The sequence below is a fragment of the Schistocerca nitens genome, chromosome 1, assembly GCF_023898315.1.
Source record: "Schistocerca nitens isolate TAMUIC-IGC-003100 chromosome 1, iqSchNite1.1, whole genome shotgun sequence".
Classification (NCBI taxonomy): domain Eukaryota; kingdom Metazoa; phylum Arthropoda; class Insecta; order Orthoptera; family Acrididae; genus Schistocerca; species Schistocerca nitens.
The window spans coordinates 149,862,521-149,886,381 of record NC_064614.1 but is presented as its reverse complement, the minus strand read 5'-3'; the positions used below and the strand labels follow the sequence as shown (position 1 = coordinate 149,886,381).

General features: G+C 40.2%; 1 protein-coding gene across 3 annotated transcripts in view; it reads right to left on the bottom strand.

The window, feature by feature from the left end:
• The window catches only part of LOC126243623 (phytanoyl-CoA dioxygenase, peroxisomal-like), a 119,219-nt gene that overhangs the window by 74,637 nt on the left and 20,721 nt on the right, over positions 1–23,861 (bottom strand). Inside the window, exon 1 of one of the 3 annotated variants that reach the window (XM_049948177.1) lies at positions 2,503–2,522. The exons of 1 other annotated variant lie outside the window; for it this stretch is intronic. The gene's annotated coding sequence lies outside the window, so the exon portion shown is untranslated. Of the gene's footprint in view, positions 1–1,447; positions 1,770–2,502; positions 2,523–23,861 lie in introns of those variants that run through there. One more of the 3 variants, XM_049948175.1, reaches the window with a different exon arrangement.

Here is a 23,861-nt window from a genome sequence, read left to right as displayed (position 1 = left end):
GGCAAATTTATAATGAAATCCCAATGTGTGTGCTGAAAAAGTACATAAACGGTACCAAAGCTCCACTAACAGAAATCATAAATGAATCTTTCAAAACTGGTTGCTTACCTGACTATCTGAAACAAGCAAAAATTTTTGCAGTTCACAAGAAAGGTGATGTAGAAAACTTAGAGAACTACAGACCATGAGAAAAGCTATGTAACTGGCCTGTCTAAGGCATTTGATACAGTTGATCACCAGAAACTGTTGCATAAGTTAAGGTACTAGGAGTAAGGGGAGAGGTTAACAAATGGTTTCGTTCATATCTAGAAAACAGAGTAGTCAGTAGAGATCACACGTCTCCAGTGGATCAAAGTACAATAAGAAACATATATCGGATCCACAAACATATTAATCACCAGTAAGACATCAGCACAAATGCTGGAAAATTCTACTGAAGTGCTGAGGGAGGTCTACAAATGGCCATAAGAAAGCAGAGTAACCCTCAACATAAAGAAAACAAATACAATATACTTTAAAATGAATGACTAAAAATTTACATTTTGGTAATGTATAACATGTCCACATCTACACAATGAAAATTGTTGACAGATGGATTAAGAAAGAAATAAAGATATTTAACGTATGTCAACAGCATTTTTAATTAAATGCTTCTTATAATGTGAATAAATATTTTCAACACAAGCATTATAACCCAGATTATGACTACCAACAAGAAGAAAACAAGCAGAATGCAAATGTAATCAGATTTCTTGCAGTTTTTATTTAAGTAGCATACATGAATCATAGCCCAGAATTTCACAAAACAGAGCGCTTAACAGGAGCTATGTAGTAATTATGGATAATGCAACCTCAGATCGACAACACAGGAAAGGGAGCTCACCTAAAGAGTTGGAATGTTCAAGACATCAAATCAAATTGACTTACAGTAATTATCACTGCATTTGTCTGTGCTATCATTTAAAGTGAATATCAACTTGATCTATTCAACAAGACCATTGATGAATTTATTAATGTCACATGTTTAATAAAGATATGTCATTTACACTTAGTTCTTCATGGGCTATGTCTGGCGTATGAACACACAATAAACATCAGTACTATACAACACAACAAGGTATCAACATTCATCACCTGCAGCTAGTGAATGACAATACATGACATGAACGGTTTATCATAGGGAAGATGGTCATTGTGGGTAAACAGTCTATGCAGCCAATATAACAACATTAAACAATCTTGGACGGTTTGTTGTGCAAACTATTAGCATATAAAGAAAGTTGTTACACTGGATTCTCAGCGATTTATTCGCGTTTAAGTTACTACGTCTATGAGCATAAAATGCACATTTCACATATACTGTGCAATATGAATAGATTAAGCGCATTAAAACTATTGCTGTTCTAAATGTGTACGATTACCGAATATAATGTCTTATATTACGTACCTATCTAAGTTGCTGCGACATAAACTTCTAAAATCTTGCTATTAATGTCGCCACAACTCGAGGAGCTATGACATTGACAGTTGTTGCAGTGTCACAGCACGACAGCAAAAACACTTCGTCCTTCTACCTTCGTACGCAACGATGTCTTTATAACTGGAAAGATGGTATCACACGCATTCTGAAACAAACTTTTCCCTGATAACGATAAGCCAGTCACCTCCGTAGACACCTGATTACTTTGACAGCCACATTATCCAAAACAAACAATAAACACTCGAAATTAACCTCTGGCCAACGATTGCTCTCTGGTCAAAGTTCATGCAAAGTTCACTGAAACAGCAGGGGATTGTTTCAATAAAAGGCTTCCACAACTGCCTGTTGTACAGGTTTTAAAAGAACAATAAAGAAAAAAAAAGCTGTCATGTAGACTGCTGTCAAGAGAGAACGCTTTCTTATTTCGACAACGTAGATATCTGCTCTCACTGTTTCGGAAATGTTACTATACAGGGTGAGTCACCTAACATTACCGCTGGATATATTTCGTAAACCACATCAAATACTGACGAATCGATTCCACAGACCGAACGTGAGGAGAGGGGCTAGTGTAACACAAACCTACGTTTTTCTTAATGGAACCCCGTTAGTTTTGTTAGCACATCTGAACGTATAAACAAATACGTAATCAGTGCCGTTTGTTGCATTGTAAAATGTTAATTACGTTATGTGACGTTATGTGACTCACCCCGTATAGTGAAAACACCAGTAGAACAAGGGTGTGAGAATAAGCTACCGACCAGTGAAGTGCATTATTTATTCCTCAGAAGAGTAACTTATTTTGAGAGTTGGATGTTTATTCTTTGTTTTTCTTTAGAGCTGTGTCTTCCCACTGTTACTGTTATCCAACTAAATAAATGTCTCATGTCTCGAAGTACATGAGGGTTTGATTTCTGAGCTACTTAATTGGTGGCCCCGAAAACAAGAACGGCTCAAGTCGCAATAACATTTTTCGAATTACATTCCTCAAACATGGAAGGTGCAAATAATTTTTTACAAACCATTGGTGACGAGATCCGGCAGCAGCTACAAGAGATTGAGGTTTTAGAACTGTCGATGCAGAGAAACGACGGTAAGACGGACACGACGAGATCACAAACTCCAGCGATAATTGCCGCGCCGCTAACGCACACCCACACCGAAAATTTTATGCGTGCCGGTTCGTTCGTGTCAGCTGCGCCGCGTCTACAATTGCGGGTTCCTCCATTTACGCCCACACAACCGGACATCATGTTTGTGATCTTGGAAAACATTTTCGCAGAACAACGGATCACAGAAGGCCGTGAACAATTTACGCTGGCAATTAGCAATTTGGACCAGAGAGTGACGACAATAGTTTCCTGTGTGATTCTACACCCACCTCATCAACAAGCATACCTCGCCCTGAAGACTTCCCTAATCACTCGCTGCAGGAAGTCTCCCGAGCAGAGACTTTCACAAGTTCTTTACCAGGAGAAACGTGAGAACAAAAACCAGTCGGCATTTTAGAGACATTTGCAAGCGATAGTGGACTGTAGGGTAGTATCTAATGAGCTGCTGCTACATATCCAGCGACAACAGCTTCCGTCTCAAGTACTGTTGACATTAATAACGTATGAAGGTCAACCGCTGGATAAATATTATCGTCATAGCAGTAGGTGACAAACATGCATCGGAGCTTTTGGAGGAGCCGAAGACGAATTATCGATAATCACGACACCGCTGGGGAACTCCGAGAGTTGCGGACCACAATGGGAAGAACTGTCAAGCAATTACAGAACTCTAAGTTACGTACGGACTCCGATAAGAGGACGCGGTCGCGTCGTTCATCCAACCTTCAGCCGTTAGACGGCACGAAAGGTCCAGCTACTATCGATGACATCTTCTGGTAGGCTACTACAGACGGTTCGGCGCCGATGCTACAAAGTGCACGAAACCTTGTGAGTACTCAAATGGCAAGGGCAGGGCGAATTACGCGCTATGGACTGCGACACTCACAAACGGCGACGTCGACGTAAGGACTAAGGAGAGTCTTATTGCAGCAACGCGCAGATGGACACACGGCAAAGGTAAGGCCCATGATGGCATGCTTACTACTTTTCCGACGAGTCGGGGCACGACATTGCGTCGGTTGCACGTGATTGATAAGATTCAGGCTTAAGATTTTTAATATACACTGATTCAGAGGTCAGCACCCTTCCAGTCACGGACACAGTTAAGACGACGATGCAGGACCCCTTACAGTCGTTAGCCGTGAACAACTCCAGCATCAACACGTATGACGCAAAGATATGACGATAGACATTGGTTTTTCGGCTCCGTACAATTGGAGTTTCGTGGTGGCAGACGTTATGGAACCCATATTTGGTGATTATTTTCTGTCACACTTTTGCACTGGCCGTAGACGTGGCAAACGTCTGCCTTATAGGCGGGACACAGTGTGACATGGTGAAGGTAACTCAGAAAGGTACTGAGGACACTGTAATAGGAGTAATTAATGTTGCAAGTAAACAGTCCACCACACGTACGTGGGTACAGCCAAGCTGTCTTATGCACAATACAGTAAATTACATAGACACGACACCAGGTCCGCCGGTTTCAAAGCGCGTCCATAGAATAGCTCCAGAACGATTGGCTGAGACTAAGGCGATATTTGAGTATATGCTCCGTCCTGGTGTTATACGAAGGTGAGACAGCCCATGGTCATACCCAACACACCTAATGCGCAAAAAGGACGGCACATGGCGCCCCTGTGGCGATTGCCGTAGCTGAAAGCAAGGACAGTCCCAGACAAGTGCCCGATACCTAATATTCAAGAATTTACCTATTCTCTGGAGGTTGCGAAAGTTTTCTCAATGTTGGATTGCCGGAAAGCTTACAATAAGATACCAGTGGCACATACCGATGTTACAAAGACAGCAGTTATTACACCTTTTTGTCTGTGAATTTTTGTTTATGCCATTTGGTCTTAAAAATGCAGCCCAAACCTGGAAGAATTTATTGACAAAGTGTTACAAGGCTTGCCGATTTGCTTTTTGTTTTTAGTTGACATGTTAATATATTCAGCTGATGCATAAGTTAACGACAAGCAGAGGCTGTGTAACTATGGAGTGGTACTAAATGAAGGCAAGTGCGACAGGCGCAAAAGTGAAGTAACTTTCCTAGACGACATAGTCTCACCCGATGCGATCCAACTTGTGCCTGAAAAGATTGCCACATTGCGTAATCTACCAAAGCCAATGGACTATGAGCAACTTAGACGATTTTTAAGCATGGTAAATTTTTACCCCATCATTTGCCGGTAACAGCTCAGTCACTACTCACGGACGCGCTTGCCAGTAAGAATGCCAAGGACAAGCGAATATTACATTGGACACCAGAGAGGAGTAACCCTTTCAGCCAACTGCAAGCCAGCCTTGAAGACGCAACGTTGCTTGCCCTTCCTGTCCCGGGTACACCACTGAATATCACGGCAGACGCCAGCCAGGTCGCGATTGGAACAGCACTACACCACGAAGCGAATGGACATTGGCAGCCTTTGAGGTTTTTTTTTTTTTTTTTTTTTTTTTTTTTTTTTTTTTTTTTTTCCCCACAGAAGCTACAGCACAGACAGACAAACGGTTCAAATGGCTCTGAGCACTATGGGTCCCATCAGTCCCCTAGAACTTAAAACTACTTAAACCTAACTAACCTAAGGACATCACACACATTCATGCCCGAGGCAGGATTCGAACCTGCGACCGTAGCGATCGCGCGGACAGACAGACAAAATGGAGTGCTTACGATAGGGAGTTACTGGCGATATGTGAGAGTGAGAGACATTTTCGCCCTTACATTGAAGTGACTATTTTCACAGGTCATAAACCTATCGTGTCAACCTTCCACAACATCAACAACAAATGTTCGCCACGGCAGTTCCGACACATTGAGTTCGTCAGCCTTTTCGCGAGTATGCAGGTTAGTCAGCATCTTACATTACGACGACTTCACCACAGCACAAGAGAGAGATAAAGAGTTGCAAGACTTACTAACAGATCGGCACACAGGATTGCCACTGGAACAAATAGAAGTGTCAGGAAGCAAGATCAAAATATGGTGCAATGTATCACAATAGAGGCCACGATCCTACATTACGCAGCAATTCTGCTGCTTAGCACACCCAGGGGCAAGTTGCTAACCGAGCAGTTTGTGTGGCCGTCAATTAAAAAGGATGCCAGGAACTGGAGTCCCTCATGCCTTCAGTAGCACTGTTGTAATGTAGGACAACATGTTCATGCAGAGGTATGAAATTTTGCTAGTTTGCTGGCAAGGTTTTGTCATGTTCAGCTCGAAATAGTGGGTCCATGTCTGGCCTCAGAAGGTTATAAATAATTACTCACGGCAGCAGACAGATGCACAAGATCGGCAAAGGCTATAGCAGTGACAGATGCAGCAACTGAGACAGTAGCAAAGGCATTTGTTGCACACTGGTTGGCACGTTTTGGATACCCTCTACAAATTACTACAGATCAGGGTCGACAATTGGAGTCTAATCTATTCAGCAAACTGGCTAGATAGTGTGGATTCCAGCATCACCGCACAACCAGTTATCACCCAGCAAGCAATGGGATGGTGGAAAGGTGGCACAGAACACTGAAGTTCAGAGTTGGATAAAGGCGCTACCACTAGTACTTCTAGGTTTACAGACTGCGCATAAGACGGATAAAGGTGCATCAGTGGTGGAGATGGTTTGCAGAGAACCGTTGAGAATTCTGGCACACTGTCTGACAATGGCACCACTATCACCACAAACGGAGCTACCACTGCTGGTACAGCACATTCGTGACCGTGTGGCAAAGATGAGAGAGTCACCAGCATCCCGCCGTGGTGAACATCCAATATTCATGCACAAAACATTGGCGGACTGCTCGCACGTCGTGTTGGGCGCGGATGCCGTACGGGCTCCTCTACAACCTCCTCGTACTGAGCCCTACCATGTACCGCAACATGATGGCAGTGCTACAGACATCTCAAAAAATGGAAAAACTTTCGTGGTGTCCACTGAGAGAGTGAAACCAGCATGGATCTTGCCATCGCCAATGCACGAAAGCACTCCTCCAGTTCAAGATGACCGAGGTTCAGGCGAGCCTAAACTCAGCCGAACTGAAGGGGTAAATGCAAGATAGCAGAGGGCTACAGAATAACTAGTCACACCTGTGTTCACACCGTCACAACAACTGGTCATCTATACAAGGGCTGGATAACCAGTCAAAATCAAGTACCCCTACATCCCAGGTGCTCCGCACTTTTTTTGGGGGGGGGGGGGAGGGGGGGGGAGCTGGGTGAGAACAAGAGACTGACCAGTTGTAGTGGTTCGCTTTCTTTTGCCTCTTCGTTTGTTTGTTGTCCTCGGTGTCGACGTACTGCGTTACTACACTGGCTGAAAAATGGGGTTTGAAATTTGGAAGCTGACTGGTGTAAATAATGTAGCCGACAGGTGCACAGTTGTGTTTCACAGCACTTTAATTTCACTGTTCACAACCCGCCAATAATAAACAGTTATATGGGCAGTACACTATTTTTTTAACTTTCGATAAGCCTCATTAATCGTTTTCAGGCAAACCTCCACATACTGCTACCATAGTTTAATACTGAATATCTACAAGCAGTAAAAACCTAATCACATAATTCACAGTTCTTTCGGAATAATCAGGTACGTATGGAACAGACACTGCCATTGCTTTAACACATGGTCTATTGGTGTAACACTTATTTCACTGTTAAGTTGATGTATTTTTGTCGTTCTAACCAACACGGGTTCCTCGTTTGAAATTCGGCTGTGGAGTGACTGTCTTGTGACCAAAAATCGGGCCCTTATATATCCCCACAATAATTGGTGCTGAAACTACCACTGTTCGAAGTTAAATTTACAGAAATTACAATTAAAATATAACTCATGAAATTAACTGAATACATCGAAAAATTCGTTCCTTTTAACAGTTTCTTCTACTACAAGGTTTAGGCCGAATTATTTGTTTAAATCATGAAATTAACAAATATCGTTATGTAAAAAATACTTTTGACAAAACTGTTAGTTAATTTTGCATTAATTAAGGGCTGGCTTTGCTAACATGTTTTCCAATAGAGCCAAATAGATACTTAAAGATTACTAGAATTTCGTCTTCCAAACGTTTATAATTAGTACAGAATTTATATTTGCTTATATGTCAAGAATAGAATTTACGTTATGAAATAATTACTGATTTCACCCTGTAACAAAAGATACTACCTAGGAATAGTTAAAATAAATAAGAAAATCAATTACATTCATAAAACTAGGCACAAAATTAGATCTGGTGTTATGTTCTTTAAAACTGAAGGTCAACCTTTCTCTTTTATGAAAATGCAGATTATATTCACGTGTGTTAATAGTAATTAGTTCAAAAATGAAAAAAACGAATTTACATAGGCAGATGGCAAAACAAGAGGGGAAGGAAAAATACCCCAGCTCGCTTCGTCACACAATGAAGTGCATTGTTTATTCTTTGGAAGAGTAACTGATTTTAAGAGTTGAATATTTATTCTTTGTTTTTCTTTAGAACTGTTTATTCCGACTCTAATCCAACTAAATAAGTATATGTGAGTTTGATTTCTGACCTACAAGGGATGCTAGAGTGACGGTTCCAAACTCTCGCGTGGAAATGCTCTTTTCAAACTTGGCGCTCTTTTCAATAAGGCGCCAGCTGAGATCATTCGTACATACTGACTGATTTATTTATTCCCTTTGATACAAAGTACATTTAATGATGTCATTAATGGTTGATACAAAGGTTTTTATTCAGTAACGGTGTATTCACACGATGCCTTTTGTGTTCAACTTTGCACATGCACACAAATTTGCAACATTGGAACTATGCATGCACATTTATGGAGATGGAGGTCATGCATAAAGCGCATTGCTGCCACCTTTGGTGGGAATCTTTGCGCTTTTTAGCACACAACAGGCAGCTGGAGCCCATACGTGTTTGATTGTGTAGCATGTTGAGGTTATGCTGTAAAGCGATTTATGTGCAGTAATGTATGTTGACTCCAAAGGAAGCACACGTAAGTTGATAGCCCTCGATGATTATAGACAAAAGTCGTATGAAATGCCGCTTCTGAAGATTATTTGTATAAAAATTCGATATGTGTTGCCCTGAGCGTCACGATTAGATGAAGTCTACCATCATATTTCTGTAAGGAATAAAATACCCTAAGTTTCAAAGTAGGAAAACTTAGAAGAATAAGCCAAAAATTTATAAAAAATCTGTATGAAAACTGTGGGTGAATATTCATGCTATGGCGACTTACAAGCACAGCTACTGAGGAGCCTGACATCTGAACAAAAGAAGTGATGGGGTATGTGTAGCTCCTCAACAAACTCTTAAAAAGTGTAATGAAGGACACTGATGAAGCAAAAAATACGAAACAGAAAAATGCAGCCGCCATTCTAGTGGATTCTGGCGTCTATGAAAACCCCAAATTTGCAAAGTCCCAGGTTGATAATCTACGTATCATATTTCATGATTAAATACAAATGATGCATTGAAAGTAAATTAACCTTCACATAACGATATGAACATCCCTGAAGTATTTCTCAGTTTCAGGAACAATCACATTTATTTTCATTTATTGATTCGTTTTCTGTTGATCCAGTATGTAAGAGAATTGTATGGATATGGAATGAGTCGTAATTATACATGAGAACAGTACTTATAGATCCTAACAGATACAAATTATAATATTGTATAAGCGCAAAATACGCTAGTAATTACAAGCTTGGGCATTTCCTGCAATGAAAAGTGGTATAAAACAATCGAATAATAAATTACAATTATTCCACATTAAAGTCAATTCACACTGTCCATCACGTCATGGCACCATCACGTCAAGGTGTATTCACACTGCCCATAACGTCACGGTATGTGAAGTCATGTGATCTCAACACACATTACTGTCTTCAACTGATCTCACAGAAACTGCGATCTTCGGAACACGATTTTTAACTGTGCAGAAGTGCAAAACAACACAAAGAAACAATGAAGGCTTTCACGACCGGATGGTACTGTTGTTGATAATTCTTCCGGGCTATATGACCGTGGTCCATGGAATTCTTCTGATCCTAACGTTTCGTCCAATACTACGTTGGATATCTTCAGAGGTATGGCTGGTCCTGCTGAGTCGGCAGGAAGAATTATCAACAACAACACAAAGAAAGTGCATGGGTCCAAAAAATTGTCATTATGGTACAGAAGGGGAATTTCGTACATTATACAAGGAGCCTGAGGAAGAGAAATGTGCATTGCACAATTGGAAAGTGGAAGAACCATTTTTTTTCATTTGTTATGTCAAACTGCACCCAAAATTACTAAAAGGAAAGAGTTACGAGCTGCCATCACATCCTGTGAAAATATCTTTTAAGGTTAACTTTAGTTGCTAGTCCGATGCAAATTTTTGTGCATTACTCATATCTCACTCAATACCTTTCCCTTCAAGATACATAGGTTTTCTTTACATATTATATTTGGCTTTTAGTGTCTTATTTGGTCTGAGGTTAGGTAGTGAAACCACATAAATATTGACCACTGATGCTTGCTGCAAACTGTCCCACACACAATTCTGAGAGCTGCTTAACAATAAATAGACCTGCCACAATACATATTAATCAAACAACTTGCAGTCCCTGAATATATCTGTGCATTCGTTATGTAACACTAAAAATTCCTGACAGCACACTAATAAATTCCATCTACTAATCGATCTGATTCTACACACAGTATTTATTTCACTTCAAGTTGCAGCCATGCTGCAATCCATTTCATTGTTAAACATAAATATGGGACCGGTATCTATAAATATCTAATTTGTAAGTGTTGTAGAGGGCGCTCGTAATTTATTATGCTCATGTCATAAAATTTAGACTGCTGTCTCACTGTTTCAATTAGTCTGTCGTCATTTATTACAAATTTTAACATAAGAAATAACTAAACAAAACAATTTATAGCAAATAACGAACAACGAACAAGTGATATCAACCAGGAAAACCACGATGAATCGATATATGGAGCTGCAGACAACCTTGCGGGTGGGGTAACCACAGCTGTGAATATTCATCTTGGGTATTAATAACCGCTTCAGCTGAATTTAGTCCTTTATTACTGGATCACAACCTGTTCTCTGGCACGAAAAGCCAATTCTTCAGGTGAATATGTGATTAAAACATCAGAGCAGAAAAGTTCAGAATCTTTTTACCCAACATTCGTTGTCCATCAAAACAAAACACCGCTTAAAGACGGAATGTCATAGATTAAAAACTGCCAGGTTCCAATACAGTGAATGCATCCAAAACAAATCGTACTATAGTGGTCACTTCTCCAATCTATACGGAATCACATACAGGGAATGCGCCCGCATGCTCTGTCATACTGAGTGCAAGAAAGTGAGCTTCTCCACTCTGAAGAGGTAGCTTTCAGTGCTACAAAACCTGTTGTGATCCAGTAATAAAGGATTAAATACATCTGAAATGGTTATTAATACCCGAGACGAAATGTGGAGATCTGCCCTTGGCCATGTATCATGAGGAAATGAGCTTCTGGGTCGTGTGAGCAGCAATGAACGGATAACATCAGCCATCAAACTCTCTTCCAGAGAAACCTTGAAGGTGCCATGACGTGATGGGATGGGATAGGATGGCCAGTGCGGGTGCCGCCATTTGAAATGCATTGTAGAATGTTTGGACAGGACGGGACAGGATGGAACGGGACAGGACGAAACGGGACATGATGTGACAGCCAGTGTGAATTGGCCTTTACAAGTTACAAATTTGATAGTATTGAAATGCTTTGCTTTGAGATGAGGAATGCATAACTCAAACGAGAATATAATGCGCCAGTTACTAGCTAACTAAATTGTATTGCCAGCCTCTGCTGCAGTTTCCCAAGCAGAAAATCTAAAATCACGTTGTGACTTCCTTCTGAAATTTACACACAAAACGTTGCAATCACTTTGTATTTCTCATACCTCTGTTGTTTATATACGTCTTGACCTACAGTCGGTTTTGCATTTTCTTTTCCTGTCGCCTTTTCATTACAATAAACGCAACACAAGCTCCCAAGCAAAGAAGAGGATTCACAGCACATTGTTTATGCAATGAAGCAACGTGTGGACACGAGAACTCCCATGTGTACATACATTCTTTCCACAAATTTTTGTGCATGCTCTTTTATTCCCATGTGTCTATGATTGCACGCGACGAAAGACGTATCTCGTGGACATACCTTAACAAAAATAATTTCTTATATTTTTCAGTTCTTACATTTCATCCTGTAGCATTTCTAATTATGCCATATGTTGTTACATAATTCACGTTAATGGAAATAAAGTTACATATTACAGTTTAAGGTTAGTTATTCTTATTTAGCAAAAGTTTTTTAAAACTGTTCAACTGTGCTGGGATCATTCATTGTGGCGGCACAAATAGTCGATTGTTAAAACAGAAAGTGTGAAATGTCTTTGAGTGGGTTGAAATATTTACTTTGGAGTGCTTTCTGTTTCCTGCATGGAGGTAACAAAAGAAGGGAGATGCCCCATAGCCTAGTATATAGAGGATCCAGAAAGTGCTTCAGCTTACATTAATTCCAGCAAAATATTTTTTTCTAGGATCTTTAGGTATGGTGTGAGTATGCCAAATCTCAGTTTTCGACCTCGAAAGTGTATGTGTGTGTGGTGGGGGCCAAGATTTGGTGGGCGAAAAACCTCGAGATTTTCGGACTTTTTTCAGTTTTTCGCTTATAACTCGAAAACGGTCCATATTTTGGCAGTAACCGTTCTATAGTAAAATAAAGAGGACAAAATCCTGATTCAATTAAAAGAAAAAAATTGAAAATTGATCCAGTTGTTCGATTTTTATGGAGATCAAAACAACAGAAAATTTTTCCGACTTCGCCAAAATCTGTGCTTTACCCATTTTAAATTTGCTGTAACTGTCCAGCATCAACTTTCATCAATACCCCTCTGCCTAAAAGTTGTAGATCATCAATCCATGAGTTCCAAAAGCACCACTTTTTACAAATTGGGCCAATTTTGAAATTTTTAGGACTCATAAAGCAAAATTGAGGAAAACCTTAATTTCACACTTTCGAGTTTTCACACTTCTTTGATTACTAGAAGTCTGACTTCATTTGGAGCCTATAATATGCCACCTGAATGCATTTGAAATTGATTTCAATGAAATCTGCGAAAATTTGAAAATCTAATTTTTTCATAATTTTCACCTAGCACTGCTGGCTTCTTGTTCACAACATATACTCTAATAACCAAAGAGCTATATTAGGTCCAAACAAATATTTTCCATTACGTACTTGCACATCCATTTAAATACATGTGACAATATTGAATTTCATTACTAACTTGGGAAAGTTGAACATCCAGAATATATTCAGGCTAAAGAAAATCCCACTGACTTATACCTTCAGTGAGTATGTAGGTATATGTGCACATCAAAGAATGGCACTTGGTGAGCTATTCAGTAATGCTGAGATAAGGAGGAAGTGGGATGGAGCGAGCGAAGACGAGGTGGCCAGTTTCCGTCGTGTGAGGCCGAAGGTCATGGCGGACGACCTACTCCCCCACCTTTGTTTTCCCCATCGAGCTCTTCAGTTCAAACCTTTTCACCAAAGTCAATGGATACCAATGTGCTGTGAGCAGTTGTTGTGTTTTTGTCTCAACATGAGTGGAAACGTTTGTTTCATCTGTCAAGTCGTTGTTGATGAAGGTGAATAGACAGTTGTCAAAGAAAAAGGAGTGAGAACATTGTTGGAGAGCAGCAGAAAAAGGGAGAATGCTGACCACACTTGTCTGTTGGAGAGAGAGTTCGAGAGGTAACTGTTCATATTATATGTCAAAACACTAAAGTAACCCTAAAATGATTGACGCTTATATTTGTTGTGGGTATAAAGAAGTTACACAATCAACTGTAGCAGGACGAGTTCGTGACAAAAGTCGTACTTTCAGTTCTCGAGAACACTGTGTTTTACGTGGTGAGAGTCTCACAGAATAATTCAAAGAGCTTCAGTAATGAAGATGAAACGACAAAAAATACCAAATTCACGAGGTCATGAAACTTGAAGTCAGACAGAGCATGATGAATGCAGCTACTGTTGGTGAGGATCAAGATATAATAAATCGTTTGCATGATGAGAAGTTAGACTTGGTTGCAGTTGACGCATGGTATCACAGGGTATCTAATAATAAACTTTAATGGAAGCCTTCATCAGAGGGTCAGCAAGGAGCAGGACGTACACCTTCGGCCAAAAAAATGAAAAAAAAAAAAAAACAATCTCGCACCTTGAAGAACACTCAGATGAATGCCAATGTGCTGTTGACGAGTTAATGAATCAGATGTAAGAGGAAAATCGCTCAGATATAAGGACAGTGAAAGCTTGTCTGTTCAAATGGTTTGGTGATGATTTTCTGAATGTTGGGCACAAAATCCTCACTGACACCTTCTACGGAAAAAAAAAACAAAATACTGAAGACCGACGAAATAGCACTGTGAAAGCAGCAGTAGAAGTAGTTATGAATGACATATGCTCTGTTGCATATGACTTAAAGCAATATCCACTTCCTGGCAACAACTTCCTGTTCAACAATGAATCTGCAATACCAGGCACTTTGAAACAGGGGTCGTGAAACACAAGGAAGGCGAGTTGGGAAAGTGGAGAAAGAAGGTTGTTATGTTCTCCCATACAATCATTTCAGCAACCTGATCCAGTTCGTTTTTATCTCCAGTCTTGCTTGGAACAATTGTTTATCTGTACGAGAGATTTGGCTCCAGGCTACTCATAGATAAGTTGTCATTCCAGGGATTTTCTGAATCCCACTGGGAATAAATTCGTTTTGAGACATCTTGTGCACTCTGTTCTCAGACAAATTCAGTGCTGCAGCCCTCTTGTTGTCAATTCGTCTTTGACAATTATGGCTGTAATGCCATCACTCTTGATGGATTCAATATGTTCCATTCAATGGGAGGCATCATTTGTATCACTCTTCATTCTGCCATGGCTCCTGTCGAAACAATGAAGAGACTATCCATTTGCTCCTCTGCAGAGATTGTAAAAGGTTCAAATACTGTTCAACTCCAATCATGTAGAATGAAGGACGGTTTCAAAAATATCATTGCTTGCGACATAAATATTGCTGACGACATTCTACCATCATTTACTGACATTATGTGGTTGTATGGGAAGTGGGGGAACTTCCCAGAACATCCCGGATGGAATGGATTCAGGAAGGAAGCAACGAAAAACACCGAATACGTCCGCTCATTTCTTATATACCTCCCATTGATCAATGCACCACTTCCCTACGTCAACACAGCCTGCACTTCTCTTCAGGATGCGACCAAAAAAGTTAAGAAATTGGACAAAAGAGTTGTGCAGTGACCTTCGACCAACAATTGTACATGAAGGCTATGGATCGGGGACTCTGATTTTAAAAATGTGGTTGTGAGGCTCGAAGGCTTTCATCTCATTATGTCTTTTATGGGATGTACTGGAACGATTATGGCAGGGAGTGAGTTGAAGGAGTTGCTGTCAGTCATCTATTCTACAAAGTGTTGACAAAATGCTATCTGGCCATGCCTATGGGCGAGCAGTCAGGTCACAGATCCTCACCCACAATACACTGGCATCAGTGACATGGAAATGGTTGAGTGAGGAGGGGAGAGTTGAAATGGAAAGGCTGTTAAGAGGAGGTCAATCGTGGATCCTTCATGAGAAAAACGGGGTGCTGTCAGTCAGTGACAAATTTCGAAGCACCTTGATATCTCTTCAGCTAAAAGGGCCTACTTCAACTTTGTGGGTTATCTACTTCAAGTCGGTCAGCCTGGTGAAACACTTCATAGAGGCAGAATGAATGGGTAACTGGACTCTACACCAGGTCACTACTTAAAAATGTTGCCTTCTTTCATGCAGCTGGGCACTTGTTGTATGCCAAAAGTGCTCATCTTTACATACAAGACGTGATGACATCGGAAGAATGGATGGACACCACTGAGTTCGACCGTCTCACCAGAGGAGAATATTTCCCCATAAGGCGGAATAAAAAATTTTGGTACGATGTTTGGTCGGACATGACGATAGAGCAGACATCGATGACGTCCAGAAAAGTTAGGGGGGCCTCAGTGGTGGTAGAGGCTTCAGTGAAAGTGTTATTGCGAAGTGGACACATGGGAATATCAACCTGCAATATGTGTGTGACGTCGTGGAAACCTACTGCCAAGTGACTGCTGTTACGTCTGAGCAGCACATTGATGCAAGTCCCACCACAGTGGCTCGAGGCAACGTTGACTCTCACAAACTGGCGGTGAATTGTCATTCAGCCCAAGAAATAAGCAAGGCATGTATGACAAAGATGACTGGCCAAAACATTCACAGCCTTAAGTTAAAACGCATGGATAAAGTTGTTACACTCGCCCAGATCACACAAACCTTGAAAGTTGGCTCCCAAATGCTAACTGCTGTTGATCCTATGAAGTTGTTTCAACGAATCTGCAGAGCGAAACAATCTGACGAAGATCTGAAGCACTTTTTCACCCATGAACTGGAACCATATCCATTGTCATTGTTCAACGAAAACGGATTACGAAAGGGAACAAAATCTCTGTTGTACAAGGCTTTTAAGCCAGCAGCTGTTCCCACAGGATTTCAAAATGAAATGGTTGTTATGGACAGAAGATTCCTTCTTCACAACGTTGTGTGGGACAAGCACGAAACTTTTGGTGTCATCTGCATAAAGTACGTCAGCTTCGTAAATTGGCACTACAGATCTAGAGTGATTGTTGTGTTCGATGGGTACCAAAGTCAGGCGAATCAGCGAGGCAGTAAAAGCTCAGAAAGAGCTCGGCGTTCGAAAGTGAAGACTTCAGCTGATGTAACGTTTGATGAGAGTTTCCCAGGAGAAGTTCGTGAGATTTAAACGAACAAGAAGTGACGCATTCAAATGTTGAGAAAACACATGGAAGAATCTACGCTTCGAGTACTGGAGGCAGCAGAGGACGCTGATTTACTGATTGTGACAACAGCTTGCTCTCAGTCACCCAGATTCGACACTGTGTTCGTGGTTAGTGAGGAACTGACATTCAAGTCATCCTGTGTGGGGCTCCCAGCAATGCTACCTGCAACAACATCTACCTACTGAAGCCAGGAAAGAAGGGGAAAGCTGAAACGTAGTACTCCACCTCATTGTACCAGTTTGAGAAGAGACACCTCCTCCTCTTGCACGCCTTTTCTGGGTGTGACACAACCTACACACCATTCTGGCATGGGAAAATAGAAGTGTGTAGTCTCGTCGATAGTACCCCAGCATTGAGGGAAACTGCTATAGTGATCTACAAGGCTTCTGGAACTCCAGCATACATCAGTAGAGCTGGAGAGAAGGTCCTAATGGCAATTTATGACACCAGAAGAACGACCATCCACAGCATCAATGATGCTGTGGTATCGTCTCTTTGTAAGCATGCCAATTAAAGTGAAGTTCATCTTGCCCTGACATCCTCCAACACTCAACGCTGCGGACCTGCACAGTTACAGAGCATTTCTCCAGGTTCAGTGGTGGATGGGAAACACGCTAGACCCACTTGAATGGTGTTGGAGGTGGGACAGACTGGGACTCACTCCCATTCCTATAATGAAAGAACCTGGTCCCCAAGCGCTTCTGAAATCAGTGTTCTGCAACTGCTAAAAGGGCTGCAGCAGTGCATGCACTTGCCGCATATCAGGCCTCAAGTGCACCACTGTGTGTAAGAACTGTGTGGTGAGTTTTTGCACAAACGCTCCATACACCGTTTTTGCACAAACGCTCCATACACCGAACTCGACGTAGACTTGGATGGCGGTCTCGCTGAGAAGGAAGATGAAGATGAGCCTGGTGAGGAACTTTGGGGCGAGGAAGCTGAGGAGGAAGAGACTGGCGATGGCCAATTTGAGGCAGCAAATAGCGCCAGTCAGCCTTAGGAAGAAGACACTAAACTGGAACCATCAAAACGACCAAAATTGTAAATATTTCCATTGACTATGTAATTACTGTAAGCATTCATGTAAATAAGTGTAATTCCTAACCTTTCATGTAACGTTGGAATTAAAAGTTGGTAAATAACTAATCTTTCCTGTATTTTAAGTTGTAAATGAAATGATTTTTTATAAGTACTTACTTAACTATCTCTTTCCCGATAACATTTGTATAATCTGTACATATAAGTACATAAAATACCTAATGCATTGAGAAATAGGTCTTCAGATGTTAAATATATATACAGGGAACAAGGAACCAGCTGTTAATATCAAACTAATGGAAGATGTAGATCTCAAATTTTAGGAACAGGTCAAAGTCGTGAAAAACTTTTTCACAATTGCCTCAGAATGAAGTTAGAATTGATTCCCATACTCGTAGATGTAAAAATTGCGAAAACCCGATAGTTTGAATTTAATGATTTCTTCAATTCTGTTTTATGAGTCGAAAACATTTCAAAATTGGCCCAATTTCGAAAAAAATTTGTTCTTTTTGAATTCGCGGATTGATGCCGTACAACTTTTAACCAGAGAGGTATTGATAAAATTTGATGCTGGAAAGTTACGCCACATTTAAAATGGGTAAGACATAGTTTTTGACAAACTTGGAAAAATTTGCTTGTTTCTGGATCCCCATAAAAGTCGAACTACTGGATCAATTTTGAATTTTTTTCTTTTAATCGACGCAGGATTTTGTCACCTTTAGGTTACTAGGGAATGGTTATTTCCAAAATGTGGGTCATTTTCGAGTTATAAGCGAAAAACTGGAAAAAGTCCGAAAATTTCGACGTTTTTCGGGCGCCGAAAGTTGTACCCCCACTTTCGAACAGCAGACCCTGTACTGCATTCCAGGATGTTACTACGGGTGTGATAGGCTCATGGTGTAGGCGGTGATATTAAGGCAAGAATACCTAAATACACGAATGGCTGTGTATTTATACGGTCAAGACTATGTTCGTTTAGGGCTTAAAGAACGTACCCTACACACTTCCATAACTATGGCAAATGGCAAATAAGGAAAGGCTTCTGTCCTTCCGCTAACATATTGCGGTGTCGGCTATTGCTATACTGCGCCCAGCTGGTTCTGTTTTGGAATGTCTGTTGGCCGTGTTTTGCTTCACAATGCATAAAACTTGCCTGCCTGCGGCTGGCTCTGGTGCAATTCACTTCCGCTCCGGCATACTTTTTCACTGAATACGATCGATACGATCCATTGTGATTAAGGAAGTGGTCTCAAATGCTTAGACACTGTAAAGTAGATATTTCCATTTAACACGTATGTAAGTAATTTTTTATAAGTAATAACGATCTAACCTGTGTAACATATAGGCCTACCTTTCCATCAGCGTCCTATTTGCTTTCCCTCCCCCCACCCCCCAGAATATTTCTTTTAGTAACTGTCAGTTTTCAGGAGTAACCATACATATCACAACTGATAAGTACATCTAATTTGAGCATCCGCTTCATTTTACTTTTGGGCTTCATTTTGAAATTTTCAAAATATGTAAGCCTACATCATCCTTTGTGATGTACCAACAGTTAGTTAGTTGGTTGGTTTCATGTTCCATGTATCATTTGCACAATAAATCCTAATGATGTGGAATGAGTCGTTTTATATTAACATAATTTTTTTAAATATGTCTTCAGGCTGATCATCTATTTGATTTTTTTTTATTTTCTAAGTAAAGACAGTTAGTAATTTCCACTCATCACCACTTACAGTGTACAATAATAGACAGGATCCTGCAAAATAAGAGGAATTCTCAAAGAGAAAGGTTTTCAGTTTAGTTTCAGTTTTAATTTCCTGTCAGTCAGGCATTTTATATCACTGGATAACTGATCCAAACTGTTGGTTGCAGCATTATCAACCCCTGTTTGTTCTACAGGAAACCGTAATGTGGCGCAATGAATGTCATTTTTTCTTCTGGTATTGTAATTAGGTACATTATTGTTCCTGTTGAAGAGCAGTGTATTATTTACAACAAACTTCATGAGGGAATAACTATACTTTGAAGTGGGTAGATTGCTACTCGCACACTGAGCAACAGGCTCGAATGACAAAAAAAGAGTTCATCAAAGTTTTCGGCCAAGACCTTATTCAGAAAGGAAGGAAAGCACACCAACACACACACACACACACACACACACACACACACACACACACAACTGCTGTCTTTGGCTGTTCTAACCATAATCTTTCTTCTGGAGGGAGGAAATGTGAACAATGAACAAACAATTATTGGCGGAAGGGGTTTAGAACATGAGAAGCTGCACCAACAATCAGCGCTGTCATGAAGTCATGTGCGTGCGGGGATGAGACCGTTGACATAGTGTGGTTCGGATGTCATACCGTTTGCAGTCTGGAAGGCCATGAAAAACACCGGAAAAAATGAAACTACACAGCACATCTGTAATTCATGTAAATAAAAGAAAATATCGCTCGAACGATTCCCGTTACGAACGAAATGTGATTCCTTTAATCTTTTGATTACAATAGGATCGATTAGTACATACATAAATGACGCAAACTGACATTTTTGATGAACAACTATTAAAGCGCCCTATGTTATTTCGGATGCAAGCACAAAAGCCGACAGATATCCCCAGCGACATCAACTTCAAGTTTGTCACGTAATGACAACTCCTACCTTTCTTACTTGCGTAACTTGTATAATTTTAGTGTGTTACATGCATGTCGTGAATAGTTTAGTGTTAACACTGTTCTTATTCAAATGTGGATTGTCATTCTCACATGCGGCGACCCCAACGAACATCACAATAGATGTAAGTCATTTTTTATTATCAACCTGTATGGGCTATCGTATCATGATGTGCATCATCTTATGTTAAACACTGCCATTTTTCAGGATATACAATCTATGTAATCTGAATACAGGAGGGTAATAAATCTGTCAAAAATTGAGAATGTTAGGAGACTACTCGAAGGCATCAGCTGGATTGTTATTTATAATACTGCTGACTCAAATGGAAAATACAAAGCATTCATTAACATAGTTACTTCCTCATTTGAAAATTGTTTTCCTCTAAAGGTAACTGAAATCACACAGAAGTCTAAAAATAAAACATGGATTACACAAGGAATAAAGGTATCATGTGGGACAAAAAGGAAACTGTATTTACTATCTAGGAACAACTCTGACGTTAGTATTGTAAAGCATTACAAAGAATACTGAAAAATATTGCAGCAAGTAATCCAGTAATCTAAGCAGCTCTATTATGAGACAAAGGTAATTACATCAGGCAACAACATAAAAACTGTATGGAATATAGTGAAGACAGGGACATGTGGGGCCAGAAACGGAGAGGAAGAGATAGCTCTAAAAATAAATGAGACATTGGTAACAAGTGCTTGTAGTGTCGCAAATTTCTTAAACAAGTACTTTGTTTGTGTTACTGACAGCCTGGGGTTGTCAGGTTCAGTACACAGTGCACTAGAATATCTGAGACCAGTTTCTATAAACAACTTTGGTAAAATTCAAATGGGACTCACTTCTATCAAAGAGGTTGCATCTGTCATAAAATCTTTAAAATGAAAGTATTCCATTGTTTATGATAACATATCAATGAAGTTCATCAAAAAGTGTTCATGTGAGTTGAGTTTTATCTTAAGTTATATGTGTTATCAATATCTTATCAGCAGAACATTTCCATACTGGCTAAAGTATGCTGAAGTTAAGACTCTTTACAAGAAGAAAGATAAAGAGATACCTTCAAACTATTGACCAATTTCATCTTTGCTGGCTTTTACAAAAAATTTGGAAAGGTCGCATTCAAGCCTCTTCTTAAGCTTCTGACTGCAAATAATATATTGTCCAAGTCACAGTTCAGGTCTCTTAAGGGGTCAAGTATGGAGAAGGCTATTTACAAGTACAGTGAGAAAGTACTTAATTCATTTTCTAACAAATTAGAGGCTGATGGCTTATTCTGTGGCCTGTAAAAGCCTTTTTGCCATGTGAATCACAGCATTCTCTTAATTAAATTAGAATATTATGGTGTCACTGGCAATGCTGCAAAACAGTTAGAGTCTTGACAAACCGCCTATTGGCTTCTGTCTCTGGTTCTTCGGCCGACGATCGTCTGATGATTTTACTGACGTTTCGCCAGCACGAGTGGCGACTGCAGCGAACGACCGTCGCAGGTAGCAAGAAATGAACCGCACCGGAAATTACCGCGGAAAAACCCTCGGACGTTGGCGCGCCAGGTACATACAACCTGCGGCCGCGAACTCGGCTCAAGTTCACCACCGGCAATGGAGGGTGAAGCATTGACAATGCCAGCCACTTGTCCTGGCGTAACGTCAGTAAAATCATCAGACGAATGTCGGCCGAAGAACCTGAGACAGAAGCCAATAAGCAGTTTGTCAACAAGCAGCCACGAAAGCCTTAACAATTTTGTAGTCAGAGTCTTACCTAACTAACAGGAAACAGAGGGTGTCATTGCAAAATAGCTGTGGAGTAAGCAAACAGTCTTCGTCTGATTCAGAATTATTACATGTGGTGGTCCTCAAGGTTCCATATTTGGTCCGTTGCTTTTTCTTGTGTACATTCATTACCTCTTGTCTGTTACATTGTCAGATGATAAATTTGTTTTGTCTCAGATGATACAAACACTGCAAAATAGCAAGTCAGGTATGGATTTATAAATGGCTGCTAATCAAATTTTCACCGATGAGAGATTTCCTTCCAATAAGTGTATACGATTACATGCAGATGGAGGAAGTTGACAGTATTAAATTTCTGGAATTAAAACTCGATAATAAATTCGGTTGGAAAGGGCATAGCGCAGAATTGCTGAAGCATGTAAACAACTCTGTATCTTCAATGCGAATGTTGTCAGGTATGGGAGGTATAAATTTAAAACAATTTGCATACTTTGCTTACTTTCATTCTATTATGTCATATAGGATCATATTCTGGGGTAACTAGTCAAACCGAGTAATAGTTTTTAGAGTAAATACCTGTGTAATAAGACTTATTTGCGGAGTAAACTGAAGAACATCATGTAGAAACCTGTTCAAGTAACTCGTTATTCTAGCCATTGCTTCTCAGTATATTTATTCCATGATGAAATTTTTTTGCAAATAATATGTCTCTGTTTTCAACCAACAGCTTAATATATAGCATCACTACTAGGAATAAGAGCAGTCTACATAACAACAATTAACATAAGAACAATCTACACAAAGACCTCAAATCACTTACCTTGGTCCAAAAACAAGTCCAGTCTACTGGATCAAATATTTTCAATAAATTGCCAACAAGTATTAGAAACAGAGTCTGAAAGACTTTGTGGTAGGTAGTTCCTCCTACTCTGTAGCTAACTGTCCTAACAGGGACTGTAGAGCCAGCTTAAGTAAAAATGTTTGTTAGACTCCAGTTTTGACAACACTTGGTCACAACAGTCAAGATTAGGTATTTCTTGTATGATAAATTTGTTAAAAGTGCATAACTATGTTTCATTCTGACAGTCTATTAATTCTGTAAATATTAGCACTCCAGTTTACTGTAATATATTCACATATTTTGACAATCTCCTAACAAATGATCGTGGAAGTGATTACAGACGAGGACAGCGACTGCAACGAGGCACAACTGACTGCTCAGAAGTGCCTACACTCCAGTACAGACAGTTCCTTATCATATAGCCCAAAGCCCACAGTGAACCCTGCATCACGAAAAAGCAGATCTCATTCATGTATTGGAAATGTGATTGTACTTCATTTGTCTGACAGAGGCTCTTGTCTGACAGAGGCTCTCCTGTTCGCGTTTTTGCTACAGCACACTGCTTGTACGGTCAGGACGCCTGCAATGCACGAACGTATTTAACTGATACAGGATTGGATGTTAGTGTCCTACCAGGAACGTTCAAAGACCCTTCTTCAGTTGCATCTTGAATAAGAATAAGAATATTGGGTGCAGTAACTGTTTTAAAAAGTTCGGATATACCGTGAACATCGGTACTAGAAAGAAGAGAAGAAGAAGCCAGATCACACAGCGAGCCAATGTACGGAGCAGATGCCACATCGCAGCACAGAGAAGCCAGCAGTAGCAATAAACAAAGAATTTCATAGTTGCAAGTTACTGTAGGCCATTAATAAAAACTTCTCTAGTGTAGAAAAGTAGTTTAACAGTTCCACAAATGCAAGGAATTGTAGATGCTGCAATAGGCTAAATAGTGTAGCCAAAACTGCATGTGCCAAAAAGTTGTATTCATTTAAGTATTGCCTGGGATTATGTACTATTTAGGAAAAATGAGAGTAAGCTTGAGATAGTGAA